General features: G+C 35.2%; 1 long non-coding RNA gene across 1 annotated transcript; it reads right to left on the reverse strand.

Annotated features, from left to right (window-relative positions):
* Nucleotides 1-10,773: 10,773 nt before the first annotated feature.
* LOC108642209 lies at nucleotides 10,774-26,381 on the reverse strand. The gene is made up of 4 exons (XR_001922515.1): nucleotides 26,281-26,381; nucleotides 19,646-19,758; nucleotides 15,966-16,039; nucleotides 10,774-10,872 (listed from the first exon to the last, which is right to left on the reverse strand). It is a non-coding gene; the product is annotated as an uncharacterized LOC108642209 (long non-coding RNA).
* Nucleotides 26,382-26,603: the final 222 nt, after the last annotated feature.

Below are 26,603 nucleotides of genomic sequence, written 5' to 3' on the forward strand. Positions count from 1 at the left end.
GACAAAAGGTATTCACCTGTTTAAGTGCCTTGGTTTTATAAATGGGATGTGAAAAACTCTTCTCCAACAGTAATACACGGCAATAAAAATGTTGTGCTTGGATAATACAAACTGCTGTCATGGCTATTTAAAAGACAATAAAATCCCATTTTACAAAATTCAAACACTTATAACTAGCATTCTTTCTAACTGCTTAAATACTGCAGTAAGGCTCCTAATGCCACTGTGAAATCATAAGCTAGTACTTCAAAGGTGTTCTATCTGTTACAAATTTAATCTTCACTGGTATGTCACAACTCATTTCATCCTAGAAACTTTGAGATGCAGCATAGCGGCATTTTTGTTGTCCTAGGCAACCTGAACCAAACTGTTAAAATACCTGTCTGATGTCCCCAAAATAATCACAATAATATTTCTTACAGAATTTACAATAACGGCTATTTTGAAAAATTACAATTATTATGCTCTATAGTTAAGAAAAGAATCAACTTGTTTGATTCTTACCAATGCAGATGAAATAATGTTGGAAACATTTTATGCTTTTAATGAGATTTTAAAAAAAATTCTTATGGAATACAGTAATCACTCAGCAGGATGTTTATTCTGTGGCTCACTCAGCTCCTGCAGAAGTTAGGAGAGATGAGCAGAATGTATGTGATAATCAAAGGCATTGTATAGGTGTAAAACGGGTGCAAAAAGGGCAGGAGTCACACATGGCCATAGTAGGGGAGGGTTCTCCCTACATTACATACATTATTACACATAAGCACATATATTCCTAGACAGGTACCGCTTTTTCCGTGAGAATGCATAACTCATATTTTTGGATTATTAATTTGAAATTGTAGTAGAAAAACAGACTAATACAAGCATGTGAATAAATCAGATTAGTATTTCATGTGATTGGTTTCATTGCTTTCCCCATAGGGCCATATTACAACTTTCTGAAAATCTGGACAAAACAGGTTTTTGGAAGACCTGAAAGAAGCTGTTTTGTTTAGAATTTGATGAAACGGTACACAGACATCTCCCAAAACATGCGGAACCTCTTCACTTTGTGCACAGACACATGAGGAAGGGCCTCCCTAAGAGAGACAGATTTTACTTAGAAATTAACTTTTTACTTCAAACCTTAAAAAGAGGTGCTGCTGGTTGAAATGGAAATGGACAATTCTCAGAGTAAAAACCTCCCCCCCAACAATCCCAAACCAAAAAAAAACCCAAAGCCACCCCAAATATGGAAGCGCAGGACTCCACCAAGTCTAGGTAGGATAAACACACGTGTTTGAGACTACTTAGCTATAACCAAGAGGCTCCGTTTAACTTTTGAATTTTTACACATATTTTAGATAAAATTGGGGAGGAAAAAAAATCCAGCACTCAAGAACATCAAGTGGATTTGTGACCCTCTCTGGAGGACTCTGGGCCCTTACAAACATATGAATGGATTATGCTGATTTTATACAAATTTAATCATTGTAATCCGTATGTTTTGATATATAATCTGCAACTCATATTACAAATGGAAGAATTTTATCTACATTATAACACTTCTATGCTATACACAACAGAATATTTAGTTTAGTAAATAATTTAATGGCATAAAATTAAGGAGAAAAAATTACTTAACATTTTATAATTACTTTATTATTTCATAATTTCAGAGACAATGAACAAATAAATTGGAGAGAAAATTGCTTTTATATTTATATGTTGAGGAATAGAAAATTACATTTCTTATTTGCTTAAATTTTTATTGTCTTTGTTTGAAGTACTGTATATATATTTAACAAAACCCTACTGCTATTTCTAAATATTTGAAATATGTTTCACTACATTGTTGATAACACTCAAATATCTACGTGTTTGGACCCTACTTTTTAAGACTGCTACTGTGCAAGGAATCATCAATTGCTGGTTTTCTACTTCTCTATATATAGTAAGTGAACTTCAAAAAAGCTCATTACAGTTTACACTATAATATATATGATACAAAAAAACCCAAAACAAAACAAAAAAAACCCAGCACCAAAACAAAAGACTGGAATAAAGTGGCTAGGCATAGCAATAAATATAGGTGAAATGTGGCACTTTGAGCCAAGAGACACAAATGTGAAGTCAAAATACAGATGTACATAAAGATACTGCTGAAGATGTAAAAGTAAATGCCAAATACACTCTGCTGTCTTAACATACAGAGATCTGAGTGAGAACGGGGAATGCCCACACACTTTCTCATGGGGAGTGCAAAAAACTTTTATAAACGTATTATTGGAAAAACACTTTGACAACTAAAAATGGAAGAGGAGAAGGGAATGCCCACATAAAATATCTATGATTTAAGTATTATCTGATGGACAGTAGGCAGTATGCACATTCATTAGGGATGTCCACGTGCAACTCACGCCTGGCTTGACTTTGTTCTGCCATTCATGAATTATGCAGTCATCTCTAACACAGGGAAATGAGAGTGAATTATGCTGCCCACTATCACATATTATATCTCTGGATACACACACTTTAACACTCAGGTTTAAACATGTTTATATGCTTCTGTGACCACCTAAACACAAACTCACCCTGGTATTTTTCCTCTCATGTGTGTTTTGTGTACACACACAAATGAGCTCACATGCATGTCAGCAAACAAATCACATAGACATATGCTTGCAAATAAAAGAGACTCAAAAATTATAAAGGAATGAGGAATTTCCTTGAAAATTTGTAAACTGGACTTACTTTCCAGATTTAAGTGCTATCCATGAAAAGGTAACAGCAACTTCTTTAATACAGAATGGTTCCTGGTCAGCTGTGTGAAAATTAAACCTATTTTTTCTGCAGATTAAAACCTTACAGATTTTTTTTTCTGTCTCCTTTTACACCTTTAACATCATCTAGTCTTTCCTAGCACAGCCATGGAGTACTTTATTATGCATGTTGTTATATCTGCTCTTACAAGTCTGACTCTATTATCATTTTGCAAGTGACTTTTTAATTACTGTTACATCTAAGACGATATTTGGAATTTTAAAACATGCACACATGGGGTTAGGCTGGTCTTTGATTATTAAAACCTTCAGGTTCATAGACTACAAGGGTCAGATGGGACCACAGGGATCCTCTGAGGACTGCAGGGCTGGAATCTGCAGTCGTTGCTCAGATAGAGATCCCATGGAGTAAGGGCACAATCCTCCTTGGGCAGTCGGGCAAGGCCCACAAATCTGGGAAGGAACTTAAAAATGGAAATTTCTCAATCTACATATCTTCTGATAGGTCTTGTCCATTAAAATGCAATTTTAGTATGCATTATGGATAATTACTTTTTATTTGCCATACAATAGGGATTCTTGGTGTTTAAATTATCCCCAGAATGTACAGAATTGTGCTTCTCAAAATAATCCTCTGTAATAAAACAGAATGCATTTTGTCTGATAGCTGGGTTTTTATCTGTGCTGTAATAAAGGTGCTTAAAAATGTAGCCTCAGGCAACTGAAGCAGGATTTCACTTCTTGAGGAAAACCAAAGTGAAATAAAAATTTTCCCACACTGCACAATCTAGTCATTAATTTTACTGGAGGCAGCCAGACATGCATGCCAATGTTTTCACTAAGTAAATGTGTGGTTTAACCATTATATTCCGTACTACTGAAGTTAACTCCTACCAAATATTTGATTTTTAATTTTGGGATTTTATGTCAGATTGAAATAGAGTATCATTTCATGCCTCTTAAACCTATTATGATGAAGCTAGTATACAGAAATATTTTCCTTATTTTTGACAGACATGCAATGAAATATGTATAAATTCACATTACACTTTTCACCATTTATGTGTACTTAAGGAAACAGAAAATGCTTCTTACAGCAGTTTGTTGGATTTTTTTAGGAAAAAAGTTGTTTGACATGCTAGAAAGTAAAACAGAAAGCATGTTAAAAATCCTGTATTTTTCCTCCAAGGAGTAATTATCATAATATATGTGTGTATTTTGAATGACCAACTGAGGAATAATAAAGTACTTAGTAACAAAAAGTGCAGCTTGTGCAAACACTTGCTAAAATGTACACATAAACACACAGATCTTACAGTGTCCTAGCTTCCATTACATTTAGACATTCTGTTATGAAACAAATTTTTCTGCAGATGTCTTGCTTGGTATATACTCTCTGACACCCAAAGCCCCCTCAGCTGAAAAAACCAGAAACAAGTAGAAACTCTAACTCTAAGGAAATATCAAAAATGGGAATCATTTTAACCACAAAATGTAAGGATTTGATAACTTTCTGCTATGTTATACACAAAAAATTTTCTCTCAACTGAGGCCAAGAAAATATCAAATTAAAAATTGTAAGCATATAGCATAGATGCGATGGGTTTATCATTGATACATACATATTTGATAGATGTACACTATCTTCATATAAATATTTCCTAAGCACCAAATATTTCATATTGAGAATAATTTCAGATAAACACATCTCATTATTATCCAGCACTTTCACTTACATCATAAATGAGGTGTGACCAGCAGAAGGCAGTGTTACAATAAATATATATGTGACTGCTCATTTACAAGCCGGTTTGATATTGAGATTTAGAGTTTTACTAACTTTTCACAATACATCTACTGTTTTCCCTAGGCACTTAATACCGAAACCATCTTCTCAATGTAAATAAGTTTAGAGACATACTAAAAATACTTTGGAAACCATTTCTTTTGTACTACATTGCTTTTACTTTAAAAGTTAGCCTCCTTAACTTTTACTACATTGCATATTTAGCTTTATAAGTTCATCAGAGAATTGTGTTCACACTTACCATTTCAACACAGCATTATGCTGAGCTGTCCCCTCATGAAACAGGACTCACACACTGTTGAAAAGATGGGCATTGCCTCCTCAGCAGTTTAGCTTACATAATTCAGTCCAAAAAAAAGCTTCTAACATCATTTCTTATTAACCTTTAGTGGTTTGTTCAACATCTGGCAGAACAGCATCTGGTATACTCTTAGTGGAACTACTGTAGGTATAATAGAACATACCTTTAATTAAATCTCCATCAAACATTTAAGCAATAATGTCGTTTAGTGCGTGTTAGTATACAAAATCTGTTGGATACCACCCCAAGTTTACAAAATCCATGTTAAAGGAACCAACCCTGCAAAAAAAATGTTACAGCATATGTTTGGATTTTTGTATTTCAAAGTCCTGACTACTTTATCTGAATTACAGATTTAGAGCTTTGTTATGTGTGATAGTTATGATAATATGATCACTAAAGGCACAGAGACAGGGAGACTCAAATCCCTTTGAAAATCCCTTTCTCCATTTCCTACAGCTGCTGCTGGAGTTTAATATCTGATAGAATGATGAAAAAGAACAGGCCAAACTCCAGTTTTAATAAAAATTTTAACAGGTCTACATATAGTTATGAAAAATGTTATTTGCAATGCCAATCTTTAATAAAATTTTCTAAAACCAAAGAAAATTCCCTGTGGGGAATCTGTTATGAATGTGTTTTTCATATGTACTATTTAAGGCTGTTTAAAGGTTATGAAAGTGACTGGTAAAATAAGTTCTATCACAGCACAACAAAATCCTATGTGCAGTCTCGTTTTTGCATTTAATCAAATAGGTAAGCAAGTCCTTCAATTTTTCATGTTTGCTCTAAAATAAGTATTTTCAGTTTGCATTAAAACTTTTCTCTGATTGAACACTAATAATTCCTAGCTTGTACATTAGCTGCAAAGAAAGGTCAGCTTGGCTCAAATTTACCTTGCTGACGAGAATGTATTGATTTTGAATACTCCTCTCAGCCAGAATCCTTGCAACTCACACACCTCCTTAACACAATATTCTCTGTCATAGTCAGTTTGTTTCATGCTTTAATAATATTTGAATAATTACAGTGAGACAAAGCTGAAGTAAAAATACTTGCAGAATATAAATTCCAAACTTTGTGACCTGTATGATCACTATGTGCCTTAAATTAGTGCATAGTGAAAAGTTCTAACTGCAGTATATCTTTGTTTCTTGAAGTAATACAATTGAACATAAATTTCAACTTGTCATTTATGCTTCTAATTCAGATGGGAATTTTTCTGGATGATCGTTTATATGCTCTGTGAATCAAGCTATTAGTCCATAAAGCATCTATACAATATTAAAAATGACACATTCCCTCTACCAAATATATTAAGTGCTAGCAACAAATTATACTGCAAATCTTTTAAACATGAGTCCCACCACCATCAGTATTGTGCATATTTAAGGCAACTGTAAAAATACCTATATTTACTTTACCAACTTTCTATTCCTAAATCTTCTTCCCCAAAACTTCATTTACATCTCTGTAATCGTCTTAAAATATAATATTAAAGCATAATGTACATACAATATTGACTTCCTTAAAGAGATGGTAATTTGTGCAAAATAGTTTCTTTTACAAACAAATATCAAGACCGAATGTGTCTCTTGCATAAAGAGATGATTTTTTTATGTCTAACTCTAGACTAACTGAAGTGAGGAGGTAGGAGAAAAATCACAAAAGCATGATCGTGAAATTCAGTCTCCCTCACCTTAGAATTCTAGCTACAGGACTACGTTCACAGAAGTTAGTCTGCGCCCATCTGTCTATGAGAGCACATGTTTTTGTATAGATTGATGTGAAATGACTGGAGCCAACTTTGAACTTTCTGGAATATTTTAAAGCTTTATCTAATCAATGAAACAGAGAATGTCCGAGCCACGGAGATATAGTCAAAAACTCCGCTACCATAAATAAGATTAGCAAATTCAAAGAATAAACTATAATTACCATAATTAAATAATGTTATTTTAAATAATCTATAATTTTTGTTTTATGTATTATCAACCTCTTTATTTGAAGGTTTTGGTGAGGTTCATATTTCCTGTAACCTTAAGCAGGGGATTTGGAAAATTTTGGAGGAATCAAGGTAACAAGAATGTATAAAAGAATAATTTATTGCTGTGACCATTTTGTCCTCTGATTTCTGTTTTGGGATTATACTGGATTATCTCTGTCTAAAACCTATTTTTCATATCCCTGTGGAAATCAATTGACAAGTCCACAAGCAGGAAAGCAAAATGAAGAGATCTAATCAATATTTAAATTCAAATTTTTATGTTACAATATCTTTGAACATTAATTTTATAAAATACTAGGTGCCTCCTCAAATACAAAGCCTCCAAGTGAAATTGAAACTAGTTGGAAACAAAAATATTTTATTAAAGTGAAACAATCTCAAAAAATGTTCAGAACCTATAAAGATTACATTTGTCAACACTTTATTTCTGATGTCACTTTTTATAAATTCTAATTATGATTTTAAGAAAACCATTCTATTCAAAGAGAGGAGCAGCAACGCTATAAAATTTTTCAAAGTACTTAGAATTTTTATGCCCGAGTTAAATTACTTTAGCAGGAAAAAAAATAAGATTAATTTTATCAATTGTATGATCACCAAAACAACAATATTTTTTAATACAAAAATTATTTCGAGAGACAATTTTTCAAATTAAAATAAAAAGAATACGTTCATTCAATCTTGTTTACTAATTTTTCATTACTAGAAATTAACAATAAACACACTGGTATATAGGAATTTATTAAATACTCTAAAAACCTAAACCCCTTTTTTTCCCTGGAAAATACAAGAAAACATCAGTTTATAAATAATTTTGTAGACAAATTAAAATCAATTGCTCTTCAGTGGATTTGGTTTACCTTTTAATCTTAAAAAATATTAGTGAGTTCAAGTGGTTTTGTTTTCAGAACTGTTTTAGTGTATTTTTCAATCTTTTTAGGTATGTTACTGCATTGAAATCCACAAATGAAGAAAAAACCCCTGTGATCAGGTTTCTAAATGAGTATAAAATCTCTATCATATTAAAAAGTGTTTCCTGACTCTTATATCAAGATTACTTCAAGTGAATAAAGAAGATAATTACTTTAAAAATATGTTTCATATAATATTTAGAGACTGATTTTTTAATCATAATTTTCTAATCTTTTTAAAAAAATAATTTAGAAATCATTTTAAGTTTCTTCAAAACCCACTTTTTGATCAGCTATTAATTTTCCCAAGAATGTATTAAAATCCTGGGTTTTGAATTGATTGGTTTCCACATGATGAAAAAATAGTTATCATTTCTTCCTATTTCTTCGTAGAAGTTTATTAGTATAATTTTTCCTCTCGCATTTTGGAGATTAATAATCTTAAGATCTTGTGGAAAGCTTTGGTAACAATCTGATAATCCACAATTGTTCCTTTTATTACTAGGAAACCAGATTTAGGAATGCAAAAATTACTTTCAATTTCTTGTTCCCAAACTGCGTGTATTAAAAAGTTTCCGTAGCAACTACAAAGCATAATACCAGTCCCCAAGTAACTCTCCAATAATAGTTCAAAAAAGCATCTATGATATTTCCATGCTTAATATGTTAACAGAACTTTCTTAAACAGTAGAATGAATTACTCACTTTTCAGACACTGATATTTTAAGTTTAGGTAGCTCTGCGAAGCTAAAGCCTAGTTTGCATCTGAACACAGACACCATATCATCCATTTTGTAGACTCAAAAAAATGGGACAAGCTAACAAGTATGCTTTTTAAAAGGCAATGAAAATATTTAAACTGCTTCTATGGAATTTTCTGTCTTTTTTCTAATCGTCTTGGTCGTTATCTGTGCACAGTTATAAACATGGCTTTCCATGACTTCAGGCTATCTATGACCAAGGTCTACCTCACAGTTCTGTTTTAAGAAATTATTTTTTCTTCCATTCCTAATAAGAAAAAAACCACTTGCTTTTATTGCCTTCTGTATTATCTGCTCTGCATATTAAAGAACATGTATAGAAAAATATTGCCTTTTCTTGATTTTTCTTATATTTAAGAGCTCCGAAGCATAAAATGCTGATTATTTCCTAATGAAAAGATAACTCTAGATAACATATTGCCATTTATAAGCAATATTTTGGGGGATTTCACCTAAATGTAACAGAAGAAAGGGAACAAAAAGAGACGGGAACTAATAATGTCATTGTACCATTTTTGATCCAGTGACATGTTTAACATTTACAGTTTTTTAATTTTATTTTTTTTCAATCTAAAGACAAAATTAAAATTACTGTTTTTTCTAGTAATTTTTTATTCACGGTCACTGCAGCCACCAGATACCTTTTCAGCAGAGATTTTTGGTAGATTCTACGTTACCCTGCAAACTCACTACCTTATTTTTCTCATAGTATTTGAATCCATAGCACTGCATTTGATTCAACACATGGAACAAAAACACGTGTTTTAACAGCAAAGTCTGCAGGACAGACCTGCAAACATGTCCAGCTTTACTCGCGTAAGCAATCCCATATCATTTCTTATGTTTGCTTGCATGAATAAAGCTGCTCGTTCATTGAAACACTCACAGAACTAGGTACAGGGAACGTGTAGTTTACTTCATGCAGCTACATGTATATGTGGCAATTTCACAGGTCAGTGCAGTATATATATTTCCGCAATGGTCCACAGACTTTACAGTCCCTTTGAAAACTAATGCCGCGATCCTGTGAGCACTTACTCGTGTCCATAATCACACTCATGTGAGTGCTACTAGACTGTTCTCAAGAATAAAGTTACTGAAACGCATAAGTGTTTGCAGGTTGAGGACCTAAAATTGTTAATACCATACAAGTCCTGTACAAATGCTGTGTTAAGGCGCCATCCTGAAAGCACTTACTCCTGAGCATGCAGCAGCTGTGCTTATTTCTGGGGCTAACCCCTTTGAAATGAAATGCAGTAAGCAGTAAAGTCACTACTAAATATTTAAATGACTGTACTCCAAAATGTGTTCCCTCATCCATTCAGACAGAATGTAACCAGAGGAAGGTTACAGTTTGAAGAACGTAGTCTGTCGTGTTTCCTCAGATGATGGAAACCGGTCTGAAGCCACAAATTGTCCTGAAAAACTGATCTAGCATTTGTCCAAATTTACCTCTACCAAATGAAAAGAGTTGCAAACTACTAAAACAGCAACATCCCTAACCCCTCATATTTTTGAGGAAATAATCCTCTAACAGACCTCGTCCTAGCCAGGACACTAAGTTTCAAACCGCTCATAAACTACTCAAAATGACCAGTTCCTTAGGGATGATTAATTAAGAAAAACATGTTTACGCAAGTGTCGCATAAAACCCCAAGACTCAGATGTGTCAGGCACGATACAATTGCACTTGGAAAAGGGTAATGAAAATCCACTAATTTTATGCCCTTCCTTACCTACCACGGTAACATAAAACAGACTACAAGAAAAACTGTGTTTGCAGCACAGTAGTCACTGCGGCCATGCCCCTCCCTAGCACCAGCAGCCGCCTGTCTCAACTTCCCCTGGAGTTCAGCAGTTACATCTCCTCTGCTACTATGATTTTCCACCCCTGTCTGAGGGTGTTGTCTCAGAATCATGGCCATGCAAATAGTAGTGTCTCGTGGCACATACTGCTGGACCTAGTGGAATACTTCTGTTTCACACCCTTTACCGAAGGAGACATTTCTGTTTATTTGCTGTGTTTGGTTCTCATTGTGAGCTTTATCTTGGCTCAGAGATCAAATGCAAGCCTGCAGAGCTAGTGAGTACAGACTAGAATTAAAACAAGATGCCCGCACAGTGCTTTCCTGTGACACAGTTCACCTTACTAAATATTTTATCAAGATAGTATTAAGAACCTGAAAACATGAGTGCTTCTTCCTGTGTTGTTTTATAGCATCTAGTTTTGTGACTTCTTGTTTTATTATGTGTATGAGCTTATAAAAAGCTGAAATGTGTCCATAGCAGCTGCACCAGGGCTCCAAGTAAAGGCTCCTGTAATATTAAAATTCTAAAATTATGTGCTGGTCAGTAACAGGCTTCATGTTGCACAAGACTAGACAGAGAGACACCGCATTTTTACCCATGATACAAGTGAAAAATTTAGGGCAGAAACAACATTACTATTTGGTCAAAGTCCTTAAACTGAGATTTATGCTGTCTTTCAGTTTTGAGAACCGAATTTCAAAATATATAAAATCAATAGATTTTTTAAATATATTTTTTATATATACACGCATATGTATTCCCACACTTCTAACACATCTTGAATTTTTTGGAATTGAAAAAACAGTATTCTCTCTTGAAAGCAAGATAAAATGATAATGTTATTAATGTATCATCGGTAAGAAAATTGATACTGCTCAACATCTAGGAACATTTTTCTTTATAAGAAGCAGCAGAGTTTCAAGTTCACCAGAAGTGTGTCAGTATAAATCTGAACAGAACAATCCTTACGACATCTTTGTGACTCATGTAGATGTATTTCCTGTTCTCTGTAGAGTTGTTTTGGTTTTTTTCCCTCTGAGCTCAATTGGATTGCTGAATAGCACAGCATTAGTTCTCTCTTTAAAATAGTTTAGAGATACTTTAAATTTTACTAGCATCTGAATGAAAATTACCCCACTAAAACAGGACCTACCAAAAGCTTCAGCAAAAGCACAGAAACGCACTGTGCAAGGAAAGCTTTGTATGACTATGCAATTTCATGACTGTGCCATTATTGGCTATATTTTGTTTGCATATAGATATAATTTACCTGTAAAACCTATCATTAGCTGGTATTGGTTCTCTGGATGTTACTTTGTATTTTTTTAAAATTTTTCCTTTCCATCATTTAGTACCAAGACAAACAGAAATCTGTCCACAACTGTGGGACATCTCTGAAGAATGAATTCTTAGAAAATTGTCTTTTTTCCAAATGGATAGGAGATACCACCAAATACTAAAAGACTCTCCCTGGCATATTTCAGCTAATACTAAGGGGTTTAATTAATGTGGTCTATTATTTCTTCAAAGATAAAATTTTAAAACGTAACTTTTTTGTAGTCTCATACATGTAACACTGAGAATTTTGCTACCCATTTGAGCTTTTTTATACACAGGCACGGATTATTTTGGTATCAGGATTTTTGTTTCTAAGCATCAAGTATCACCATTCATTTTCCTCTGAAAGTTACTACACTAATATTAAGCATTTCAGATCATAGCAGGGATAACTTCTGTATGGGAGTTCTGAAGCTTTCTACAAAACCCAAGTAGAGGGGCATAGCGATGGTCACCTACAGGTATCAATGTTAAAGAAGTCATTTGATCATATCATACATGAGCACAGTTCCTTTTATAGATAGAGATGGGTTTGATTTAGTTTTGATTTTATTTGTTTGGCACTTAAATACAATGGAAATAAGGTTCAGTTGAGACCTGAGCTTTTATATTTCCCTATGAACGCAAATGGAATCAGGAATGTAAGGTTTCTCCCCGTTTGTATTTCCAAGTGCATGGGCCTAAAACTAACACTACATCAGAAATACCGACTACTGCACTTCACATAGTGATTGGAAAGCAGGAGAGAGAGGGTGCCCAGAGTGACACAGATTTCCAGTCTGCCATACTAAAGGCAGATTACTATGTTAATATAGCAATATTTAAGGATAATATTTGCAGTTTTTGGCATGGAACAGCCAACGTCACAGTGTACAGCCCACCAAAGGGTCCATCACAACAAGCCCCATGACTCCAGCCCTCACAGGCCCTCCCATAGACTGACAGTGGAAATGCCTTTTTTTTTTTTCCAAATCGAAAGAGAATAAGGAGAGAGATGTACAACTCCATTTACCTCCATCCAGTCTGCATCTTGGAAGAGAAGCCTGGTTCTGTGAAACTGCCCCAGATTGGGCTGTGTGTGGGTTTCCCCCTGGCGCTCCTGGGAGCAGATGTCCTGTTAAGTTGTTTGGACTTCATATGCAGCAGCTTGGCAAGCAACTGAGTATGATATATTGATAATATTAACTAACTGCTATACTTTAAAGAATAAGCAGGCATAAAATAACAAGGATTTAAGGCACTAGTAAAACGTGACTTAAAGAAGGATTTGCATGTTCAGCGGTAGACCCTTTTTTACAATTACATCAGTCCAAAAACTGCATGTTCCTTCTCTAAAACTTTGTTTATAGCCCAAGACCATCACATAACAGTGCTACTGCCAGTAAACAGTAGCAACTCTAATTAAAACTACTTTTTTCTCAGGTGGTGTAGTCTTAAACCAAAACATCTACCTATAAGACACAGGTTAAAGTCTAATAATTTTACTGTCTACTTAAAACGTCTTTAATCAAGAACAGAAAATTGCATTTTTTCCATAGTGTGCATGCTTGCAAGAGATTGAACATGAACAACACCCCAAGGAAGAATTTCATTAAGATACCCATAATAGTGATTTTTCAAAATTATTTTTATTTTTCATATCCAGTGACTAGGTGAATAGAAATGGAATCAAATCACCAAAGCAGGAATCTCAATTACCTGCCTAAAGATTTGTGGGGGGATGAACTCACTTTATATTCACCTTATATCTCACTTGTATGCTTTTTACCCTGCTCCCCTTCTTTCTACTTCTGAAGTAAACTACTTTTTGCTGACAATTTGAAACATTTCTGTTTAAAGCTCAGTTGTGAGTCTTAGAGATCTTGCATCTGAACAGCAGTTCATTCCACTCCATTTTATAAAGGAGACTTCAGAGACTATGAGTCACTGTGCCATTGCAGCTGTGACTCTGAGACCAGATTATTTTTTGTGTGTGTGTTTATATGCAAAAACATTGTTTCTTAGGACCATGTGCTAGTCTTTATTTATTGGTATGATCTAAGTATTTCCAGAACATACCATCTGCTAATCAGGAGTTTGTAGAGAGAGGGCCCTTTCCCATATATGTTCCCCCTTCCCTCTTCTCCCCACACTCTCTTAAACCTCCCCACTATTAGGAATGACACAGGGAGAAATTTCTGCAAGACAAAATGAATCGTGAAGATACTTTCCGTGCCAGGACAAATTTCCCTCCTCTGGGATCATCAACCCTGCTCAGCATTTCAGGTTCATGTCTAAACTCTTAACCCTTTGCTAGCACTGAGCCCTGAATGAAAAGAGACACACACATCCAAATGCTTGAAATCAGTGGCACACTTTGACCTGTCCCAAAATAACTGCCAGTTAGGCCTTACGTTGGTTGTCAGTTGTATGGGGTTTTTTTGGTTTTGTTTGTTTGGTTTGTTTTGGTTTTAACTAGATTATTCTACATTTTGGCCAGCTGGAAGGGCGATTTATTGCCACAGTTATGGCAAACACAACTCCTTTGCAAAGAGGATTTCTAGCAGTCCTTTTTACGCAGTTTGCTATGAAGTTTCCAAAATAATTTTCAAATGCTAAGTTCTGGCTTTAGTCTAAAGTTGGTCTTTGAAATCAAGATTGACAATTAAGTCATAGAAGGATTTACAATCCCATTAAAGAAAAAGAGAAGATAAAAATACGAACATGCAATAACATAAAATCTGATTAGTTGTACATGGGTACATAATATCAGATAAATTAAAAGCCCCAAAACTATGAACAACAAAGTTAAAAATCAACACCCCCTTATTCTTATTTTGTTCCACAAGATCTTTGGATTTTTTCAGGGAAACAAGTAATAAAAATAATTTCAATACATCAGCAATAAAAAAAATTGTAATATAAATTACTGTCTAAATTGTGGTGTAAATTAATACATGTTATGGCTTAATTTATATTAAATATATCAATAAGAATAAAAATATTTAGGATACAGTCAACTACTGCAACAATTTCTTCTGGTGCAATTTTAATACCAGAGTTTTTAGAATATTATAAAAAATAATTGTATATCTTGGTTCCACTATTCCATTTATCCCTTTCATATATTATAAAATTCAGATTAATTTTGGTGGAGTTTTGTTTTGTTTGGGGTTTTTCTTTGTTTGTTTTGGTTTTTTCACATCATGAATGAATGAGAAGAGGAAATTATTCTCAACTACAGACTATCATATATCAAATAGTGCAGTAACATTGAAATTCTCATTTCAGAAGTCTCACAGACTGAGCTAAGAAAGATCCAAGAGTTATAGAAATATTTCTTTCCATATAAGGGAGCCAGATTTCTTGCACTAACATTAAAAATCACCCTCCGTTCGAACTCTGTGCACCAATGTAAATCACATTACAATCTGCCATGGATTCTACAAAATGCACAGCCCCTTTTCTAGACATTTACAATTCCCACAAATATCCTGCAGATCTGCTAGGTCAGCACAAGATTATCTATGTCATTTAAATGCTGCATTATGGCCGCTGGAGCTGAAGGGCACAGGCAGAGCTGCCATGCAGCGAGGCTCACCACAAACACAGACAGGAGCCTGGGCACAGCCTCCCTGCTGAGGGTGAAGGAGGAAAGGCAAGACAATGGGATGTGTGTACCTGGATCCACTAGTTATATTATTCTATACCATTCTGTACTCTGAATTAGTACAATGGCACTGTATGAGGCCAAGTTCTGCCAACAAGAACCTAACTAATTTAAATGTCCTTTATTCATACAGATTCTGATCAAAAGTTATTTTTTAACCTTGAGAAACTCCTCTCTGCAAATAAATTGTGTATTTAATTTCTTGTCAAATATCCTTTCCACAAAGGAACATTTTATTTATATTGATGAAATAATTTAAGCGTTTTTCTTTGTAATATCAAATGCTGTTACATTAATATTTTGAAATTAAAATAGTTGAAATGCTGCAAAGATGGCATATACTAAAGGAAAGGCTGATGTTGTGGGAGCACAAGTTAGATTTTTAACAGTCACACATCATAAGTATCAGCATCTTAGCATATTAGGCAGCAGTTCCTTAATCACACCCACTTGACCACTTCTCACCAGTTTAGTCCCACCAGTGGTCCGCTTAAACTATAAAAGTGTACAATGTAAAAATTAAGGGGACTGTCAAAAGGTATGTTTCCAAATGAAAAGGCTTAATGTGAACCTTCTGAATCAATATTTAACTATCTAAAATATAAGTGCCTACATTTCCAGTAAGTTATTTGCAGAAGTGCTGAGCATTACCGAGCCCTTTCTCTGTGAGACGCAGGAGTTCAGCACCTTTGAAAAAAACAGTATGATATTAATTACGTCTGAGAGGTGAATTTAAGACCCTAAGATTTGAAATTATGAAAATATGTAATTTCCATATGATACACCTGGAAATATGAGAGGTGGCAGTGGGGAGGAGCAGCTCAGAGAAAGTGACACAGGAAAGAAAAAAAACCACCCCAAGTGCCACTGTAATCATTTAGAGAAATTAAGTGCAATATAGATTATAGTACGCTGTTTGGAATCTATATTTTTTTTAGAGATAAATTATTTCATTTACCAATTGCTTATTCCTGTACTGAATGTTCACTGAGTTTATTGCATTGCATTTTATAAATATGTGAAAAGAAAAAATTATGAAATGTTGCCTCTACTTAGAAAAAAAGGTTGAAAATCATGTTCCCATATTCTGATCTGTTTCTTTAAGTCATACAATGTATCTTTACAGAACTAAATGAAGTATAAAACTAGAGATTAATGTCATTACACTTGGAAATACAAACTGTTGTAATAAAATGAAGACATAGATTCTTCCCACCAAGTTAATTTGAATAGTTTTCATTCTCTTTAGTGGAGCATTTTGCTTCTAATTGCACAGTAACATGTCTGGATTGTAGTCTATATCCAAGGAAACAATTTCATTTGACCTTCAATAGATAATATCAGAATTAATTTCTAATAATGTTGGGTATTCTCTGAGCCAGAGTGAGGTAAAAATACTTCTTTTTTGAGCTATAATTTCATTCATTTTCAGATTATTCTTTATGAAAAGAAACTGATAAAATATACTCTTTTCTTTTTCTTCCTTAATCTCTCCTCACGTGTCTCATTTTTCCTTTGTTCTCTGTCTATCTTCCTCATATTCACCCTTCCAAAGGCTAGGAAAAGGCTGTCTCTAGTCAAATATTCTCAGCACTGCTGTTACATACCATGTATGTACTATTTCATTTACAAGATATTTATGAACTCTTCCTTGCATAAGTGAATGTACAAAAGAATATTTTTCTAGCTTCTAAGAAAGAAATGAAATTGTCTGCATTGACAGAATCAGCACTCAGGTTCTGAAACAATAGACTAATCATCCTTTAAAAGTGCTGCTTTTTTTGCCTTTGTTCTCTACTTCCCCCCTCCCTCCCAGCACATTTGCTGTAAAAGTAGATCATTTCACAAACGTCTGACATTAATAAAAACACTTCCATGATTGTCATATTTTCCTTAGGAGAATCTTTCGTTGACACAATCAGCAAAAGCGAATTCGATTTTAAATGAAAAACTAAAACTTCTTTTTATGAATAGTTCAATCAAATTTTGTCTGGATAAGAAAGAAAGTTTTTGACCAAATCATATGTAATCATACACATACACCCTCCCCCCACAATTAATTTGAGAAGCTCTTGTAAGCTTCTTTTTTTCTGACATAAATTAATCAATCCATGTCCCACACAAAAAAATTACAATAACAACTGCCTGTAATAATACCACTTTTAGAAGTCACATCCTCAATGAATCAAAGAATGGTGGATATATACAAGCACATATCATTTCTAAATTAACAAAAATGTGTTAATTGTAACTTCCGCTATCACCAAAATTAGTCTCACTTACCTGTCTACTGACAATAAACATCCAAGAAGCACAAGTAACAAAAGAAATAGTCCAACAAATAAAACACAGCAAGAAAGGGGCGCTTCTAATTTTAAAATAAGCCAAACAATATTAAAAAGTACCACAGAGGTGCCAAGAAACTAGTAGTTGCAGACGTTATGAAGACTATTTTGAAAGTCAAAGTATTTTCACAGTCTTGGAGGAGCAAAGACAGAAGACAATAGCTTGCATTCACAATCAAACTCACTAAGTTTCTTACTTAGTAAGAATTTCTAGGAGATAGACCCAAAAATATCTTAAGAATTGAACAAAGTAAATACCATATGTCTTAAATAAGGAGCATATCTCAAAGCATATCTTTAATAAACATTTATTATGTGCTTATAAAGAGTATTTACATATAAACTTTGATGTATACTCTCTGTATCTCTGCATCAGTACATGAAAATTAACTGTTGACTTTGAGAACACAAGAATTTTATTGATATGAATTATGTTATTCTGCACAGCGCAAAAGCATAGATTGAAAACTAGCTTTCATAACAAAACTGGGTTTTGAAACTCAAAAAAAAAAAGTATATTTTTCATGTAATTATAGTTGACCATTCTGTTAAAAGAACCATATATTTACAAGCTCTCTGGTTGTGTGCTGTTGCATTTCTTCCATAAAATTCACTAGATTTCTTAAACAAACCACAATATTTCATATTCCTTATAGCTAGTCCCTTAGAAGCTTTATCATTATTTTGACTACTGGAACCCAAACATATACAATATTTTAATTACTAAGTGACTAATTTTTATGCTGTTATAGAAAAAAAGTTTTACAAACATTTTATAAGAAATAAAACTGTAAATCATTTTCATAACTAATTTAGGACTCCAAATTATTTTTCAGCCCTTCATTTATAGTGAATAAACATTTTGGAAGTGCTTCAAATTTCTATTCACAATTCTTGCTGAGGATTTGAAAGGTTTCTATTTTATTTGCTTTATTTAATGCAAATATCATCAAAAGTGAGGAGGAAAGAAAAGCAAGCTTCCATTGCTGGGCCTCAATGGTTTTCATAACTCTGAAGTTATACGCAAGAGAGTCCGATCCTGAAACTCTAACTGCTACAAAGCTTGTAACTCTCTAAGCTTCACAACTTTTGTGTCTTCTTCACCTTCAGTCTGACTATTAATATTTTACATTATTCCTCACCTGCCAAGTTTCTTCAGTATTGTTTTTTATTCAACTTCTTCTGGGCATGTAAAACTATTCCCTCTTCTGTATTTTTGACTATATTCACTTGCAGATGGTGCCCCAAAATTTTCTTTCCTATATATTACTGGACCAGGCAATATTCAACAAGGTGCATAATTTTGGGGAAAGCTTATGCTACTTTGAGATTAGTGGAACCAGTGAAAATAAAATAAACCAACCACAACAAACCAACCAAAAAACCCAACAAACCAAAATACCACCCAACCAAACCTATGTTATTCCCCCCCAACATCTGGACCCCTTTAGAACACACTCAGATTTTCAGAAAAGTTTTCTCTTTTACTTTCCTGTTTTGTCTGATCAACTTGTGAGCTACACTTCTCACTTTAAGGACAGAATACACAAAGACTTGGCTTCATTCACTGTGGGTCAAAAATCATCAATCATAATTTTGAAGTAAACAGTTAAAATAGACACTCATTTCAAGGAGTATTTTGTATTCGGTTTGACAACATTCCTAAAGCTTCCAAAGCTTTTGTTGCTTTATTTGCTATTTATAGCAAATCTGCTACTGAGTCATGGCACAGTGACATATATAACAAAAAGCCCATACGTGTTAGAGTTACATAAGCACTTTGACTTCTTTTTGGATCTATACTGGATAGCAATATGATGGACAGTCACCTTAACTACTTGGTGCTATATTCCAACATACATTAACTAATTTAAAATGTAATATTTGAAAGATTCCACCAATGTGCAGCCAATAATCCATGTGGGTAATTAAAATCATATATACTCACATTTAAGAGCAGATTCATTAAATCCAGAGCTGCTGGTGTTCCCATTGAATGGACTCAAAACACTGGGCGCTCAGTTTTTCACAGACTTCACACCATGGATCCAGCATGTGGTTCTGCATAATATGAGATAGGATTGGTCATTTTTACATTTTTGTTAAGTCACAGGAAATTTAGAATTATAAAAGTCACTATTTGGAGATTAGTTGTAGCTTTTTTTCTTTCTTTTTTTTTTTTTTTTAATAAGGCAACTAACCATTTGTGCCCTGGTTAAAAGCATTTTTTATAAGTTATAATTTTAAATATAGTAATTCTAATAAATTATAGAAGATAATATTTCTTATGTAAACCCCATTGCTTTTTGTATAAATGAAAGTATAAAGCTGCGTTGCATGATTTAATTCAAACCTATCTTATTTCTCCATCAAATTTGGTAGTACAGTTGTTTACCGTGAGGGAATGTGCAAAGGTATGAAAAATATACTTTATTATCACAATACAGAGAAATATCAGCCTTCAAGTAAGAAGGCATCTAACTTTAAACTTTCTCCTTAAGACAGTGAAAAAACCCACCAAAATATGCACACATTACAGGCATATATTATTAGCGGGACTAGGTCTTAAGAGGTAATGGAAGGAGTGGGAAAGAGATGTAGTGTGGCAGCTTTGCAAAGAGCTGAGCTGACATAAAGACTTGTCCTTTGTTTTCCCTGTCTTTCTGTCTTTGCTCCCAACCCTTTCATTTCACTCCTTTGCAATGAGTGTGGCACTGACTCCAGGAATCAATTCAACTCCACAACCAAGGAAAGAAATGTATAATTAGTTTTGGCCAGAATATTTTTCTAACAGGTTGGTGACTTCAAGTGCCTTGAGTCAGTACCAAGTTTGAGGCAGAAAACAACAATAACAAAACAAACAAACCCCACCAAAAAATCAACCAACAAACAACAAAAAAATCCAAAAAACCCTGACAATACCAAGAGAATGTTACCACAGGAAGAGATGAGAAGAAGTGGCCAGGGAACCAGGATCTTTCAAAGACAAGCAAACACATCAACATGTTCACCTCATGATATGAAGCTGCGTCTTGGGTTGCCTGATATCATGACAAAAGAAGGTACAGAGGAAAGGGTAGTCACAGCAGGCTGTGACTGGAGACTTTATTTGCCAAATACCTCACAAAATTGTTATACTTGTTTACGCTGAAAAATGAGGTCAAACATCATTTGTGATGTTGACAAGGTTTGGAGCAATGAAGGTTCCTCTTCAATAATGCCCAAACACAAAGTCTTTCAGAAGGTGAGGCTTAACACCCTGAAGGTTGGCAAGGCTATCACTGCTCAAACAAATGTACAGGGACACCACTGGATCCAGTTTGGCAACCTGAATGACACGACTGCTGGAGGACCTAAGGAGTGCAGGAGAAAGAAGATACAAAATGCCAGCCCAAATACCCATGCCCCCATGAACATGCAGGTGCCCTCAGAAGAACAAAGAAGGACTAAAGCATCCCAGTATATCACACTACCTCATTTGAGTGATCCCCATTGCCATGGATCACCCTCACTAATAAGCAACCATGCATTGTAAGGCTGGATACTCCTCTGAATTGAGCCCTCAGAATATCTGTTGGAAGATATTCTGTTACATGAGAATCAGGACTGTTTTGTTCATTACTATAATGAAGTCCCTGCTCAGGCTGTCTTCAGTACTAGTTGCTACAGCTCAGGAAAAAAAAAAAAAGATACAGTACATTTTAAAGATCTTTCCAAAATACCTCAATTGAACTTTCCAGAGTTCGAACTACTAAACAAATAAAGAGCTTGCATGCATTTACATTAATAAAAAGAGGAGGGTTTTTTTCTTGTTATAATTACCACATATTACAAAGGGGAGTAAAACAGATTTCTATATCTGCTTTCCCATCATATAAATACTACATAGATTAATTACCATCTTTCCAAATGTGTCAGTTCCTACTGAGAATTTATGAGATTAGAGAGATCTTCCTTAGAGGTAAGCATGATTAGATCCTAAAGTAAATAATACTTTTTTACTAAAGGATGTCATATAAACTATTCCAGAGTTTTTCACAGAAACCGCTAGTTTTCCTATCATCTTTACAAGTATAAGTAATAATAACAACAGTTATTATTGCTAGTGTATTTTTATGCTGCACAAGGGCAAACAGGAGTAAATTACAGCAATGCATTCCTGAAAGTTGTTGAATGTCTTCCTCTCCTATCAATATAAATGAAAGACGATTACACACAACTAATCAATGATGCTATTCCTATGAAACACCGAAAAACTTTATAAAGGAAACAAGACAGAAGGAAACACCTCCCTAAGAAACATTTGTGATGATGCATCAGCCCATGCTACGCTTTCTAAACTGTACAAGGAATGTAAACGTGCACTTTGGCAAGAAGAAGTGAATTGCTTACTGTGTGCATTCTGCCATCTATTTTTGCCCAGTGAGGGCAGGGTGCCCAGCCCTGCAGGACTTGGGTCATGTTATCTCCTGAGTTCTTCTTGTGGTAGGACTTGCCACAATAGAGTCTGCTGTTCTTATTAAAAATAACTTTCAATACTAGACTCCCGACAGCAATTCAAAGACCTGTTTCCGCACAGCCTCTCTCCTTAAAACTCCTGCCCAGGTGCATCGTACCTAACATCTGCAGTCCTACAGTCCAGATCCTCTAAGCCTTAAAAATCCAGTACAGGGTGGCAGCCAGGTTTCCAAGATGCACAAAAGATAGTCTCCCTTTCCAACACTACATCCCTAAGTACTATGAAGCAGTGATAAAATCTACTTACAAATAAAATTTTTTGACTCTTTACAGTACTGGATCAGGATAGAGCCGGGAAGAGACGCATACTTCATTTCCTAGCCTCAAAACCTGACAGCAGCTACTGAGGTCTTTGCAAGCTCTGAGCAACTGACTTTGCTCTACGTTCCCTGTCAAAACAGATTACCCAATTTACACCAGGCAGCTTATGGAAAGCCTACTTTACATTAGACAATTTCAAAATCACTGCCTAAATTGTGATAGTGCAAAGAGAACAAGCACTCTCCCTCTGTTATAGGGGAGGAAAGGAATGAGAAGGGGAGGCAACACTGGACAGAACAGAAGCCAAGTTTCCAGCCTCCTCCAGGTCCCAAAAGTTATGTCATAACCAGAGAACATGCAGTATCTCTAGGAGAAGCTGTAACTCCTAGAAATCAGGTGAAACTCCAAGCAAGTATGTCCTGCATACCTGGGGAGAAGGAAGACAGTCTTCAAGAAAATGCTAAGAATTCACATGCTGTTATAGTGTTAAGGGTAGTGGTTACTATCTGTCTTGAAATGTAGAATCAGGATTTAAATGAATTTCAGAAATAAAGGGAAGTATCTCATTAGGTCAATAACCTGTATAAACAGTTGTTTAAATATCCTCATTAAAAAAAAAGTAACATTACTTAAAAAATTTTTCATTAGCAAGAACATCAATTGCCTACTTAAGAAAAAACATGTGAGCCACTATGACCACAGACACTGAAATGCGATAGCCACAGCAAAGTACCATGGCACCAGATATCCTTTTCTGAATTGAAATTAAAGTAATGAAGTAATAAAGATAAAAAATATTTTGTTCAAAGTCCTCATCTGCATATATCAAGCATACTTTGTTAAAATATTTACTGGGAAGTTTGAAATTTAAGCTACTTTGCTTCCAATCTCCAAGCTTTTGTTCAAACTTTATCATGTACTTACTTAACTGAAAGAAATGCAAAGGCTCAGTGAGGCTTCACGATACAAAATAAAGAGCAATGATGTCCATGATCATTAAAATACAGGCCACATCACTCAATAACAGCCACCCAGAACTTGCATCCTTGTTGTGCACCATAGCCCCAGTCACTGGAGGTGAGACTGTGTATTTGCAAATTTTGCAGCAGGAAGGAGAGCATCCTAAGCATAACCACAACTGTATTTAATGGTCCTCCTACTGTACCACTGTCTGATGCCACCACTTCCTTAGCTGAAAAGATTTTAACCTTGCTAGTCTTTTTTGTACCTCATGGTAGCAAAACCCGCATGAAAGCCAGGACAGAGAGTTACATCCACAAATAAAAAGTAGCAGCAAAGTCTAAAAGTAAAGCACAGTTCCTCATTCAAATTTACCATTACACTATCCAACTCCTCCTTTATCTTGAGCACTTCCCAGAATAGGCATCCTGACATTATAGTCTCATCAGAATATAGTAAATATTATCCATCATGAGGGTATAAGTCTCAAAGCCATATTACTCAAGATGGATCCATCTTTCCTGGAAAATTCTGCTATTCAAAGCACAGGCTACCATTTCCACTGGTAGGTACCTTGGCATCAAAAATCTAATCAGATTCAATGAAAGCTAATACATTTGACAGTAACACAAAGCAAATTTCCTTCCAAAGCACTTGTTAAATCCTTTTTTGTTGAACAGGTAGGAGAAATATTTCCAGTGAGGAGTTTATTCAATAAAGAATGTCACTTTAATGTTCTTTTCCTCAGTGTGATAACACACAAGAAGTTATTTGGAAGTAGCTGTAATTATCACATATTTATTCTCCATTTTCACTGTTGCTTTAGCCATATATTCAAAAACATTTGCCATTTACTTGATGACCAGGTCTATGGTTGGGAAAGTTGCTTCTAGCCACAAAAAACTTTGAAACTACCAACAACCAGAAGTTTCAACTTATCATGGGAAAAATAAACATTTTACAAAAGAACCACATGACAACCATTGCTATGCGTGAACAGCATCTTGAACATCTGCGGGGTTTATGATATTTGCTTTCTGTAAACACCTTCTGAAAAAAATCTCGATCAAAAACATTTTTAAAGTGGTGTGCTTTTAAAAGAATAAACAAAACAGGGTAGAGGAATAGAAAAAAAATCTGATTTTATTCATTTTGGTTCATTTAATAGCTTCTAATATGATGCTGCTGCAGCATTAATTCCTCTCTTGATATGACTTTGTGTTTTATTACTCTCCACCTACAGGTTTTTTTTAACATGTATCTGTCAATTTTGTTGCAATTGCAATTCAACCAAAAAGCATTGCAAAAAAAGGTTATAAGCCAATTATAAAAGTTTATACAAGAAATAAAACTTCCTTAATGAATAATTTAGGCTAAATTAATATAATTTAAGAAAAATTATTTGTTTTGAAACTAAGTAAAGAAAGCAATGGAGAAAAAAAAATTAGGATATAAGTTGTAGCAAATATCTGCTGTGAACAGCTTCTTAGAACAGCCAGTCAGGTTATGTAAAAATTGTAAATATTGTCAAAAAGAATAAGTATTTAGGTTTGACAGAAAAATGGACAGGTGGGGTGGGTTTGGTTTGTTTGGGGGTTTTCCCCTTTTTACATCTGCCAGGAGAGACTTTTTAACACTTGAAATTGTCTGCAATTAAACACAACATAAAACCAGATTTTATTACTGGTCCATGGAAAGAAGCCGAAATTCCCAGAGAGGCTGTAAGTTTTCAACAGCCTCATCTGAGAGCAGAGAAATAGTCATAACCATTTCTCTGACAGATTGGGTAAGAGCTGCCAAAACCCCGAAGGAAAAGCATTTTGTTTATATCAGCCCCCACTCAGCACGTGGAAAACACAGCTGCAGAGCTGGTTCTCCTGGTCCTCCAGTTTCACACCCCTGTGGACAAAACCAGCCAAATTAAATTTGTGGAGTCACCACCGTGACACACGGAAGCTTAATGAAGCGGTTAGAACAGATCTCAGGACTTGCAGAGAGAAAAAGGCTGGGCTGTTAGCAAGGGGAGACAGGAGACTTAGGAGCTGGTAACTCCTCCAAAAGCCTCCTTCCCTCACTTCATAAAAACACCATCCAAAGTCTGGCTTTTCAGTACAACCCCAAGAATGTGTTAATTAGACTACTCTTGGGAAAAATTACTCAAACCTGTAACTCTTGTGGCTGGCTCCCCCACAGCCTCTGCGTGAGGGTCACTCTGCATTGGCAATTCTATATTCCATGGAAGCAACTTCCTACCACCTGTTTGAAGCATGGAAGGGGGACCTGTGGCAACTGGGTTGTGGTAGAGAGGAGGAGCTGCTGGAGGAGAAGGCCTTGGTGGCCTGTCTGGGCAGCTGCCATGCCACATCACTCCTTTGGCTCCAGGTGTCAAGCCCCAACAAGGAGCATATTCAGCCTGTGGCTCCCTCCACAGGTTGCCATCGGGCTGGGGTATGGGGCCAGCACTGGGGGACAGGGGCTTGGAAGCTGCAGATCCCTGACAAAAATTAAGACACCCCTTGCTCTCCCTGAAAAAGCAAAAACTTTCCAACATGGCAGTAGGGAGGGAAGCAGGGAGAGTACTTCAGTACTCAGCACCAACTAAAGAGACACAGCATCCCACTAGATAACTATTCAAATGAGCCCTTTTAACCAATCCTTCAGCCTACATGCCACCACTTACAGCAATTTTTTTTTTTTTTTTTTTAAACTGAAGTAACTGAATAACTGGTTTGATCTGCTTTGGGAATTTGTTCCATGTCCTCAGTTTTTCACTACCACTGACCTGTCCCTAAAGGGAACAGTCGTGATGTTGTAATCCCTACAAGCAGTTTTACTTGTGCTAACCCCTGGTGTGATTCACCTCACTGGAAGGTGAATGCTTGTGATGGCAGGACAGGCCAGTTCTAGCTTCTCACTCCACCCCATCACCCTGCTCTACTTCCCCTAATAGCAGGGAGAATGAGGACAGGAAAGAATCCAACATCTGACATGATGTCATAGAAAACTTTTCCATTAATTGCAGAACTTGCCATACTTCCTCACTCAAAATACAAGTGCAACTATTTTTTCAGAATGACCATCCTCTCCTCACCTCACCGTCACTTCATTAGCCCTGTCAGCACACGTCACCTCTTCAGCAGCTTGTAAGGGAACAGTAGAGCCAGCAA

This window comes from Manacus vitellinus, unplaced genomic scaffold (genome assembly GCF_001715985.3).
Source record: "Manacus vitellinus isolate BGI_N305 unplaced genomic scaffold, ASM171598v3 scaffold_0_pilon, whole genome shotgun sequence".
NCBI lineage: Eukaryota > Metazoa > Chordata > Aves > Passeriformes > Pipridae > Manacus > Manacus vitellinus.